The sequence below is a fragment of the Nicotiana tabacum genome, chromosome 8 (assembly GCF_000715075.1).
Source record: "Nicotiana tabacum cultivar K326 chromosome 8, ASM71507v2, whole genome shotgun sequence".
Lineage (NCBI taxonomy): Eukaryota > Viridiplantae > Streptophyta > Magnoliopsida > Solanales > Solanaceae > Nicotiana > Nicotiana tabacum.
This window is the reverse complement of record NC_134087.1, coordinates 85,122,235-85,135,790: the sequence shown is the minus strand read 5'-3', so window position 1 is coordinate 85,135,790 and position 13,556 is coordinate 85,122,235.

Sequence of the window (13,556 nt, the reverse complement as noted above, 5' to 3'; positions counted from 1 at the left end):
CATCTCCTCCTATTCGGGATTTTTAGACGGTTTCTCAGTTTCCACAGGGAGATCAAAATTAGGGGTGTAGGAATAGGGTTATGGAGCTTTGAAAGTGAGCTCCAGGGGGTAATATTGGTTACCATGGTCTTGGAACAAAGGCTCGCTAGAGGATCTGTAGAATGTAGCGGGAGGGGGCGCCACGAAGATAGCAGTGGCTGGTGGAGAAGGGTATGGAACTGGTTTGGGTGGTGGAGCTGGTAGTGTTTGGGAAGTTGTGCTCTGGTAGTGTTGGTAAATGGGAAAGCTTGGGGATGAACCGGTAGTAGGAGGTTCCTGAGACTGAGCCAATAGCGGGATGAAGGCAGGGTTGGCGGGGTAAGCTGGTGGTGGTTGCCCTTTTTCCCATGCTTGGTACATTTTGGCCATCTGCTATTTCAGCTTATACATCTCTTCTTTCATCAAATTAACCTCCGACTCTTCTACCTCTCTCAAGGGATCGATAACACTTGCATCAAGTTCCTGGTTAGCCATGATCAACTTGTTTTTGGACCGGGTGTTATATGGGTGAGTTGCCAGAATGCCAAATAAACTAACCACCTTCCTGTACTAGATTGTCAATAACAAACTTGTTAGTGGTTAGAGCTTAACAGATAGGCAACCGCACATTTGGGGAATGAATGCACCTAAGCAGTTAACCGTTTCTATTATGCATTTGATCGGTTGCTTGCGTCATCCCGGTTTTTCCTTATTTCCGTTTGCAACTTCTCTTTTCCATTTATGCCTTTCTATGCTTGATTTCTCGTTGTTCTTTTCTTTCTTGTTTTGCCATTGTTTCCTTCTCACGGTTTCTTATTTTCTCTCTCCTTTTCTCATTTTTTTTCTTGATTTTCCTCTTTTCTTTTTCTTTTTTTTTCTCTCTCTCTCTTTTTTCTTTTTGGTTATGATCGAATGCTATGGAGATTGACTACGTATCATGACCCCGCATGAATCAGATCTTTACATAGTTCAAGGGGATAAGTGTAAAAATAAAATATTTTGGGATTTTCAAATTGTCATAAAAAGAAAATGCTCTGATTGCAACGACTCAGACTCCAAAAAGACACTAACAGACTTGATGAAAAGATGAAAATACAGACAAACTAACAGACTCCAACAGAAAGATAAAAATATAGACTCGAAAACAGACTTCAATGAAAATCACGAATACATCAACGCCTCAAATGCTCTTGGGGATCGTGGGACATCATTCGGTCTCGCCACGGGCCTACACGCTAAATCCCCTTGGAGGTAGTAGAGATCTTCCATTATCTGGCGGACAAAGGTCATCACGGTGGCAAAGAACATGGATCTAGTCATATCCTCACAGCTACTACACTTCATCGTGATGTAGTCGGCGATCCTTCTGACTCTCTCTCTTATGACACCCTTTTCTTGCAACAAATGCCCAATCTGCTCGGCTCTGACTTCCAAAGTTTGTTCGACTACATGATTCTGTTCTTGAAGTTGTTGCAAATCTCTTTCTAACTGTGCCATCGCTGTGTAACGGTGTTCCCTTTCTTCCTTAAAGTCTTTTGCCTGCATGATCATTTTGTTCTCAAAAATGGTGACCCTTTTCTTCAACCTCACAACCTCATTGTCATATTCTCTTTTAATTGTTTAACCAAGCGCTCTCGTTCCTCCGTATTTTTGGCCAGCTTTGTTCGAGCCCTTGCTAATTCATCCTCTACCTTGTTCAAATTGAAGCCATACTCACTCATCTTTTGCCTAAGGTTCTTTATAAGCTTTTCATCTTTTGCACTTCTGGTGGGATTTTTAGCTGCTATTTTCATTTCCCGAATCTGGGCTCGAAAGGCCTCATTTTCTTTGGCCAACTTTTTCTTTTCACCCTCATCTGCAGCGGCTTGCAAACCATTCTCGAATTGAAGGTCCTTGACTTGCTTTTTCAGCTTGCTTATGCTAGCCCTATACTCATTTTCTTTGGCCAACCAATCCCATTGCGCTTGCGACGCCTCGATGAATTCTTGAAGATGGGGTCTTTTGGCCGACCTTCCAAACTCAATTTCCTTTTTATACCAAGCAAGGTACCCTGGTGAAACTTCACCTTTGGATAGATCGCACACACAGCTATTTGCCGTCAGGTACTAACACTCGCTCCAAATATGGCAGACTGCTTCTTCATGAAACTGACCATCAGGACCAATCTCGACTACATGAGCACTAAGATATTCATCTTTTGGAACTATTTGACATATCCCTAACTGTCTCAAAACCTGGTATGGGGCATAAGGCTGGATATTTCTGAGACCCATCAGGAGGAAGTAAGGTCCGGTAGATGGCATGTATACGATTTCATCTATGGGAAGCCACCCGAACGTCCATTCTATTTGGTCTGCAGTGATGGAACGGAGATGTGATATCCATTCTGTGACCCCTTCTGGCAGGTTAAACCTGTCGACCCTTGTATAAAATTCCTCTATGCAGTTTTCTCTGTCAACCCATAGCTCATGTATTGAGGACGATGACATAGATGTTCAATCATCCACATCTGTAGCAACAAGTTACACCCTTCAAAAAAGTCTCCTCCGGCTTTGCAGGCTGTGAGATTGCGGAAGATTTCGGACACTATCATGGGTGCGAGGGTGCTTTTGGCCTGAGTAAGCAAAGTGCTGACGACTCCAGATATCTGTATATCGATATTTCCATCTTTCTTATGAAACACCAGAAGACCCAACAATACCACCATAAAAGCAAAGCACCTATGTTTTTCCCATTTGAGGCGATTCCCTTTGCTACAAATTTTGTTTTCTGGATTGTTAAACCCTCTTATGTGACCGTATCTCTGGTATATACACTGTGGAGTGGAAAACCCAACTGTCAAATCTGGGTTATGGACCCCCTGCTTATCTTTAAGGAATCTAAGAATCTGTGTACAGCGATGACTCTTGGAGCAACCAGATACTTGTGTCTCAGAGGAACCTCAGCGCTCCCAATATATCCGGCTATTTCTTCCAGAGTTGGGGTGAGTTCAAAATCTGAGAAGTGAAACACGTTGTGGGCCGGGTCCCAGAATGTAATCAATGCCTTTATGATGTCCCCTTTAGGCCTGATCTTTAGCAACCCGGTAAGACCTCCCAAGTATAGATTGACTTTATCTTGCCCTGATTAACCTAGATCTTCCCACCACATACACAACTCCAAAGGGATCTTGTTCATGACTGTTATTGGCAAATTTTGATTCGTGCTCATTCTGCACATTTATTAGGGTGATAAAATCATGACTCGTTTGACTCAAGAAAAGTTAACACTGTTTTTTTTTTCAAGTTTTCATTTCAAAAATAAAACCCGGCTTTGCAAATACGGCCTTTCAGCACTTCCGGGGAGAAGATTTTAAGGTTGTGCTTGCTAACAGACCAAAATTCGAAAAAGAGACCAAAGGTGGCTGTTCTTGCTAAAACAGCCTTCCAGCGTCCCTTTGGGGACATTCGGCTATTTTAGACAAAAATGGCATCACCCTGCTTATTCACCACAAAGACAATAAAATTTTAGTTCTTTTTGGGCTATATTTGCAAAAAGGGAAGTTGGACCCGATGGGGGTTGCCTACGTATCCCACATCTGGTGAGAATCAAACTGGCGTAGTTCGGCAATTTTAACAAAATAAAAACCAACTCTTTTTTTCTTTTCTTTTCTTCAAAACAAAACAATTTTTTTTTTAAAATTTCGGCAGAGTTTCAGTATATTTTGGGACATCGGTTTTTCAAAACAAGAAATTATCTCTCTCAGCTTTCTCATTGACTTTCCCTAAGTTTTCCCCTACAAGCCGGTCAACATGCAAATCTGAAGCAAATGAATGCACAAGTAGCAAGTAAGATGCATCACGATGGTCTTTTCATTTCGGGTACACCTATCCTAGACAGACCCAACCCCTGTGTTGAGTCTCCAAAGTCAAATGCACATGATGCAAACAAACGTTCCTACTAGGGATCCGACATGAGGCTGAGTTATTCTAGGTTCAAAACCTGGGTATTTATTCTAGACTTGTGTACCCGAGCGGACGACTCGAGCTGAGGAGGGGGCTACGTACCGGGAACCAAAAGGCCATCCGGCTTAGTAACTTGTCCGAGCCTCTTTCTTATTTCAAGGTATGACACTAACAGAATAGGGAGTCTTGACCAGCGAGCACATCCCCAAAGATAAGAAGAGAAGGGTTTCGTAGCAGTTTATATACAGTTCAGATAATATCAAAGCGGTAAAAGTAACATTTAGCACATTAGGCCTAGACATGCTATAAAATCAGATAACAGATAAAACCAAGTATAACAATTCATCTTAGCTCGAATTCTTGAACCCTGAACCAGAGATTTTGGGTTCGATCCCCAGCAGAGTCGCCAGAGCAGTCACACCTCCTTTTTACTATACCTCGGAAGGGGTATATAAGGGAGTTTTTTCCAACATAAAGTGACAATCAAAACGGGATTATTTTATTAAAAATTCAGAGTCGCCACTTGAGATAATTTATGGTGTCCCAAGTCACTGGTTTTAAATCCCGAATCAAGGAAAATATTGACTCTCTATTATAGTCCGCGAATACAGAAATTCGGGTAAGGAATTCTGTTAATCCGGGAAAAGGTATTAGGCATTTTCGAGTTCTGTGGTTCTAGCACGGTCGCTTAACTGTTATAATTGGCCTATTATCTGATTTTAATACATTTTTAACTTATGTGAATTTTAACTTTAAAACCGCTTTTGATTATTTTTTTTAAGGAAAATTGCAACATCATTTAAAATACGTCTTGGACCGCATCATATAAATGCACCCGCGGCTCTCGACATATTCTATCTAATATTGTTGAGATTTGGACTTGGGTCACAAAAATGCGCACCCGAGTTTAGAAAGGTAAATTATTAAAATATCGCGCCTAAAATCAACTACGTATTTGCAACTTTGCGAGTGCCACGGAAAATTCACTAAATGGTATGCCTCGAATTCTAAGGATTCAAATATTAATTAAATGAGGGCCGTGCATTTTGAGATTTTTGTTCGGCACGGCACACCTCGATTAACTAAATATCTATTTAATTAACTAAGGGAAACTTATGGGGGTTCTAATTACTTAGTCTTTAAAGGAAGGTGAATTCTACTCTAGTACTAATATTCAAACTAACCCAAAGAAAATTGCTTTAAAGAGGAGGAAGGCCAGTTATCTAGAAGAAACTACTTGAGCCAATAACAACATTTAATTGAAGATTGAGTTTGGCAAAATGACATAGATCCAAGTTCCAACCACAATTACCCTCAGGCTTGGGCTCAAAGTGAGCCCAATCTCTTGGTGAAAGAGAACATCTGAAAGAGTGAAGCAGGCTGCCGAATTTGCGTAGACCTTTCGCAAGTTGGGCCAACACTAGACCCAATTCTCAGGACCCAAATGTTTGGGCACAACCATTTGAAAACCAATTAGTTAAAACTATTTAGAAACAAAAAATCTAGCTAATTAAATTAATTCTGAACTTAATTAACCAAACATGAATCAATCGACTAAACTTTCAAACATTAATATTCAGGCATCTTCGGGCTTGTCACATTGAAAGATGCAGCAATAACAAACGAACCGATCAAGGCTTAAAAAAACAGGTCCCATTTCGAGTTTGAGCCAATACAAAGTTTTAAAGGCTATTGGCTCATCTCACACTAAGCAAATATTCTTAATCTCAATTGCATTAATAAACAAAATCTAACAGATACCCATGCCTAACATTCAATTCATAAACTAATCTTGTAAGAAATGCATGATAATTCAAACTCCTAGCATACTCAACATTAATTAAACCAACTAATATATTCAAGGAAATATGCATGACAAAAGTAACTATAGATCAAAGCCCTTATTTATCCAACTGAACCAATATAACTAAGGCACCCAATTAGTCCACATAAGATCAGAATTCCAAATCATCTAACACCAGTACCCCAATTATAATTTCAATCCATATTTACAAGCTAAACTCAAATAAAATCATAATTAAGTACACGAACATATCCAAAGAAGCTAAACTAACACAAACTACAACATGAATTATCATTCATTAGACATCAAAGTCTTGAATTGCATATCAATTACAAAAGCTTCTCATGTTGCACTTCACAGGTTAAAGAGATCCACGAAATACCTGGTAAAATTAAGGCAAAGAATAGTGAAAAATCAGCAACAGAAAAGAAAGAGATTCAGCAGATTAACAACAGCAGTTTCAGCTTGCTCAAACCATTTTGATCCCAGAAAAGAGTCAAAACTACTTCAATCTTTTAAGAAACCCAAAGAAAACACATTCAGCTTCAATGAAACAGTGAGCTTCAATGAAACAGTGATTTTGATGCCTCTATATGTATTTTTTTCCTAATTTTTCTGACTTTTTCAGTGTTTTTATATTTTTGTTTTTTTCGTTTTTCCTTTTTTTCTTCTCCTTTTGATCTCTATTCTTCTTAGTCTAAATAGGCAGTAGAAAATGCCCCTTTGATGCACAAATGTCCCTTCAATAATTTTTTATTGGATTCCAACCAATCCAATTTCTTTTCTCTATTCAGTAGTGTATTCCTAACCTTACCATTATAGAAACTTCCTAATTAGTTAGGTAAACACTACAATCTAAACAATCCCTAGACTACCCTTAGACCCCATGTTATTTAATACCCCCTAAAGTTCTGAATACTTACAAACATACAAATAGGAAAAAAACAAGCTAATACCTTCAGATGGATTGAAACAAATGAACTTCGAAATTAAGAATGCATCTAACAACTAGTGAATCATATTAATTCATGAAGAATTAGTCTTCTATAAGAACTCTAAACGGAACTTTCAGAAATGCTAGAAAACTAATGACTTCCTGAACATACTCGAATAAACCTCGACCAATTCAATTGAACATTGAATTAAACCTAGACCCTTCTCATATGAATATGAATTCAGAAAATGCCATTGAAACAAGACTTAATGCAGATGAGGAACTAACAGACTTGTGAACGGAAGGACTACTTAGAAGAATACTGGAGAAAGAAAACAAGAAGGAAAGAAGAAGAGTAAAAGGTGAAACAAATTTAAAAATGAACAGAAAACAATAAAGGGAACTCACCGGCTAAACTTGAAATTACCCTTGATACTCTGACTCACCCGAAACTGATGCTAACCATTTGTTCTTTGTCAAGAACAAATGAACAACATCGATTTTGTAGTGAATCGACCTTCTAATCATGAAAAACTAGAGGCTTAGATCGATGCATGTCATCAGGTTCAATGGAAACTGATTTTGAACTTTTAGGGTTCGAACTTAGATTTAAAATTCGACGCGTTCCAGTCAGATTCGAAGGAAACCAATGATGGATTTGGTATGAGGGAGTTATGGGGGTTGTGTGGTGTTGATTTGGGGTCGATTGGGTAAGCTAGGGTTTGGGGATTTTGGGACCGGACTGCTTTGATTGAAGATTCGAGAAGTCCTAGGGTGATTCGAGGGAAAGTAGCTACAGATTAGGGAAGAGGGGACAGAAAGGGTCTTGGAGTGTTATTTTCAGGTGGGTAGGAGTGGTGTAAGGCTGCGCCGCCATCAGAAACGATGGAGGTTTCAGGGGCAGCATCTCTAGGGTTTGGGTGTTTGGGAGAGACGAGAGTGAAGTGAGGGGGGGGGTTGGGTATATTAAAATGGGATGATTAATTGGAACCGTCGGATGATTGAAATCCAACGGCTGTGATTAATCCCCCAATAAAGCGAGGTCGTTTGGCTTCAAACGAGACTGGATCGGGTATGGGAAAGACGGTTCAGGGTCAGGTTAAATAGGTGATGGAGAGAGGTCTTGCCGTTGGATGTGTTAAAATGAATGGTTGAGATCTGTTGATCTCGAAACGACGTAGTATTCTCCCTATACTACGTCGTTTTAATGGTCTCAGAGGCTGAAGGTTTGGACCGGGTGGGGCATGGTTTTTTTGGGCTGGTTTTGGACAAAAATTGATTTGGCTTTGGGGAATTTGAATTAGCCCAAAACTTCAATTCCTTTCATTCTTCTCCCTTTTTTTTATTTCAAAAGTATTTATTCTCAGAATTAAAAATAAAACCTTAATTAATCCCTAAACCAAATTATTCTACCAAATTAACTTAATTATCTCTAAATAATAATTATCACAACTAATTAAATATCAAATTAAAAGAAAATTTCCAACATTCGAAAATCAAAGAGTAAAATGCAACATGACTATTTTTATGATGATGATTTTTTTATTTTTGTCAAACAAATTAATGTACTAAAAATATAAAATTAAATCCTAAATGCAAATGCAATATATTTTTTTGTTTTTCAATGCATTAATAAAATAAATACGCACACAAAAATATGCAAACAATCAGAAAAATTCTACGATAATTCCTAAAATAACAAATAATTAAAGAAAAGATCTAATTTTGGGAATTTTTTTCGAGTAATTCATGTGAGGCAAAAATCACGTGCTCACACCCACCGTTGTGGACCGCGAGGGGTGCCTAACACCTTCCCCTCGAGGTTATTTCAAGCCCTTACCCTAATCTCTGGTAATGCAAACTAGTTACACGAGTTAATTACTCTAGGTGCTCTAACGCACCTTAATCCGTTATGTGGCGACCCTTCAAATACCTAACTTCCAAAAGGAAACGAGTTATTCCCTCATGAATGTCGAAACCCAGACTTCCCCGCAAAAAGGGAAAAAAGGGGGTGCGACAGCATGGCGACTCTATTGGGGATATTTTTAGGCTCTTACCATAACGAACTTATTTTTTGTGAATTAGTCTAAGCATGCTTTATCCCGTGTACCCTTTCCCCTTTATTTGGATTTAGCTACTTATCTATGATTTCTTTTATTCCCTGAAACTGACTTGTCTCTTTGTTTTCTTATTCCGTAACTGTCTTTTAATTATTTAAATATTGCATTTATCATTTTTTACGTGCAAATACTTGACAACATGCTATTTATTGTTGCGTAAATCATGCTCAACACATATTCCACTCATGTGTAATCAATCCTATAGAAACGCTTGATGAGTGCTTGCGCTCTTCCTATATATCACCCTTTAAATTCGGAAAGGCGTATTTGCGGTAAAACTAGTCGATCAGTGGTGCATTCGATGGTTCCGTGCCTTTCCCCCTCAATTTGTTCGCTTGAGGGTACTAGTCTAGACCTCTATAACAGCTTTACTCTGATTAGTTGTACATGCATTATAGTCAAACCTAGTCGGGTTAATATGTTGTCCGCATAATAACTCTTTTAAGAAAAGCCTCGTCCAAAAATCCATCGGATTTTTCACAATTCCAATGGACGTAATCAAGATTGTGTGCATTAATTTGGAGAAATAAGTGTCAATATGCTAATCATTACTGTATAAATAGACGAACCTGGAGGGGAAAACGCTTAAGTATCTCTTGTTTTGCAGAAAATGAGACATGAAGTCCCTAGATTCGATATGGTCAGTAGCATACCTCCACTTTTGCCAAACTAGTGGAGGGATCTTCCTTCAAGTGACCAAAATCATGTGAAAAGAGTCTTAGGGAATTTGCCGTCACTGTTGTATCTTCAATCGAACAAAATGTTGATCGAGGGCTGCCACTTTGTTTTGGGATAAGGAAAGGGTTGTGTTCCATTTTGGAGATATAGAAATGACTCCCCTCCTAGAAGAAATAGAAGGATTTGTTGGGTTGCCTTGGGATAGCCCTGCTCTGTTAGCACCTAAAAATCGCACCACCAGAGGGTTCCTTAAGATAATGGGGATAAAGAAAAATGATGATTTGGAGTGCCTGAAAAACTCCTACGTACCTTTTGACTTCCTTTATGAAAGATACGGTCACAACAGCTCTTACCATATTTTTGATGATGAGTTCTCAATCACCTCTTTGTGCTGGGTTCATCGTAGGATCTTCGTGTTCATCGTGCCCTTCTTTGGCATGCTGGTATTCCCAATCCAAGGGGACATAATCCATACTAGGCTGGCCATGGTGGCCAAAACTCTGATGGATGGGATCGAGAGGCAGCCATGGCCAAAACTCTGATGGATGGGATCGAGAGGCAGACATATACTATTGTCCCTATGATCATTGCGGATATGTACTGGGCCTTGGAACGCTGTCAGAAAGGGTCCAGATCTTTAAGGGTTGCAATTTGCTGTTACAAGTCTAGCTATTAGAACATCTCCAAAGGGGTCAATTCGCTAAGAGTTTTCACGAAGGCCGTGGAATGACCACATAGCCTTCCATCACCCTAAGAGAATGACTTACATTCCAGAAATGTTTGCTCAACCTAAGGATGCTACAGGATGGCTACAGTTTTTCAACAATTTGGTTGCGGAACAGGTTCAGTGGATGTTTGAGTGGTTCCCCACCGACGAGTTCATCATCAGATCTAGAGATGTCCCACATTTGGTGTTGATTGGATTGAGGGGGATATACCCTTATGCTCCCCCCAGGGTTATGAGACAGGCAGACAGGAGACAGGTCATACCACGGGTTGCTAAAATGAGTCACTTCATAGCTGATTTCCAGGGTGACACCATCCCATATAAGAATGAAGCAAAACATATGTGGACTTTGAAGATTATTATGGAGAAGGATACTATCGAGCCAGACCGATATCATGCGGGCCATTCATACTTTTACCCCTCATGGTTGGATGATAATCTATCGGGAGTCTTTGCGCCAAGGGTTGGTCTAGGAAATAAGGTCATAGATGAGTTTGCCAAAGCAGAGGTGAAGTAGAACAAGCTGCGCAAAAGAGTTCGAGAGTCTGAAGTTGAGCATATGGCGCAACATAAGGCCAATATGGAAGTGATTAATGAGTGGAAAGAAAGAGCTGTTAAATCCAGCGAGAGGCTGGAATATCTGGAGTACAATTTAATGAAATTGGAAGGGAAAATAAGGAAGAGGGTCACCAATTCCCAGAACGCTGAAGGAAATGAAGGAGGGCATTTGGCAAGGGCATTCCTACTGCTGAACCTGCGCGAGCTGGGAGAGTTGATAAAAAATAGCATCTGGTCTGGAGAGGGTCCTTCTGGGACCAAGTAGATTAGATTTACTTGCTTTCCTTTTAAATGTAATAAGGCCACGTGCCATTAGTAACATTATCTTATTTAGTGTCGTTTCCTTTTACATTAATGAAACGAGGCAATTATTGGCACTGAATTTCTCCAAATTTATTTGTCGCTAGGCCTACCTCAGGCACAACGAGGCTCCTAAATTAGGACGCGAATTTACATTCCCGCAATATGTGTTTAAATACTGCAAACATTTCAGAACCCTTACTGACTTGTTTACCTTTTGTTTTTCTTTATTCTTTATTCCCATCCCCTAAGGTTGGTTCGCACATACTGGCATCATCAGCGTATCACACCAGATCTGGAGGCCCTCCACCTCCTTCTCCTCATCCAAGTAATACAAAGAGCAAAGGGAAATCTAAAATGGATGACTTAAGTGGTATTCGAAAGGAAAATATGGAAAATGCAGAAACTTCAGACGGACGGAGTACTCCGACACCAAATGATTTAGTTGTAAGATTAGAACAAAAGATACTGGAGCTACATGGAGAACTTGAGCAAGTTCGCAACTTGGAAAACTTATCCCTCACCCTGAATGTCCCTGATGTCAACCAACAAAACACCAAAAACCCAGCACTTCCCCAAAATACACTGAACCAACATCCACAAAACCCTCCTACACCGCATCAATATGTAACTCCACCTCAAAATCTCAATCTCTTACCAATACGAACTCCGCCACAACACCACCATCAACCAGTTCAGTACCCACCAACCGCTACTTATCACACTCCCCAGAACACACAACAACCCATACCCGATCCTCAAAACTCAATCAATGACCACCACTGCACCCAGGCTCCTGGCACTCACCAAAACAACCCTATATACGTGGAAACCGTACCTCACTCTATCCAACCAACCTCCTATACACCAGAATCCGCTGAGAAGGACCTGCTCATCAAGAACATGGCTAAAGAACCCAAGAAATTGACAAGTCGAGTTCAGGGTATCGAAGGAGGCAAAGGGATAGAAGGTTTGAATTATGAAGACTTGTACATACAACCGGATGTAGAACTGTCAGAGGGTTACAAACCTCCCAAGTTCGAGATGTTTGACGGTACAAGTAATCCCAGGGTTCATCTAAGGACCTATTGTGACAAACTCATCGGGGACGCAAAGGATGAAAAGATCAGGATGAAGCTTTTCATAAGGAGTCATACGGGAGACGTTTTGTCCCTGTACATCAGCCATGATAATAAGAAATGGTCCAACTAGGTGAGTATGGCGTCTGATTACATGGACCGATTTAGGTTCAACACAAAAACTGCGCCAGATGTTTTCTACATTCAGAACCTCAAGAAGAAGCCCACTGAGACTTTCTGTGAGTATGCTACTCGTTGGAGGCCAGAAGCAGCCAAAGTCAGGCCATCTTTGGACGAGGAACAGATGAAATTTTTTTTTTGTCAAAGCACAGGATCCGCAATACTATGAAAGGTTTATGGTTATTGAAAACCATAAATTCTTTGATATCATCAAACTTGGGGAAAGGATCGAAGAAGGCATCAAAAGCGGGATGGTAACAAACTTTGAGGCATTACAGGACATAAACAAGGCATTACAATTAGGCGACATATCAAAGAAGAAGGACGTTGGGATGGTAATGGTGGCTCAGGGTCTGAAATCTCCACTAACATATCAAACACCTCCACCCACATATCAAACATCCCCCACCCATATATCAAGCACCACCACTTACATATCAACCCTCATCTCCCAAATATTCCTAACCGGCCACTGTCTATCATACCTATAATTCCCAACAATCTCATTTCCAGTCACCTCCAACTGACCAAAATTATCCAAGACCACGACCTAATTTTGACCGCAAACCACCTAGACAATACACCGCTATTGCCAAACCCATCAACCAACTGTATGAAAGGTTGAAGGCTGCTAGTTACGTCACTCCCATTCCTACTGTGGCAGTAGAAAATCCATCCCAATGGGTCAACCCAAACAAAACATGTGCATACCATTCGAGTATGAAGGGACACACCATTGACGAGTACCAAACATTGAAAGACAAAATCCAAACACTGATTGACAACAAGGTTATACATGCGAAAGAGGCTACACCCAATGTCCGCAACAATCCTCTCCCGGATCATAGGGGTGGTGGGATACAAGGAATGGGATCCTGAGGGGTCAATCGGGCTTATTCAATAAGGCGATGACTTTAAACTCGCAGTCACACTTACTCCTATCGTAGTACAGACTCAGTAACCAATCGAGGTTGAGATAGCTGCATCAGTTCCATTTGAGGTAAAGGTAGCTCCACCTATGGCCATGCGTGTTCCATTTGAAGTGGAAGTGGCCACACCTTTCACAGTGACAGTATCAATCACCCCTCCTTTCAATTCAAAAGCAATACTCTGGGATTATGTTGTTGAAGCTAGGCGAAAAGGAAAGGCAAAAATGAAGGAATCCGATATTGCACAATGAATGACTAGGACCGGAAGAATCTATACACCTGAAC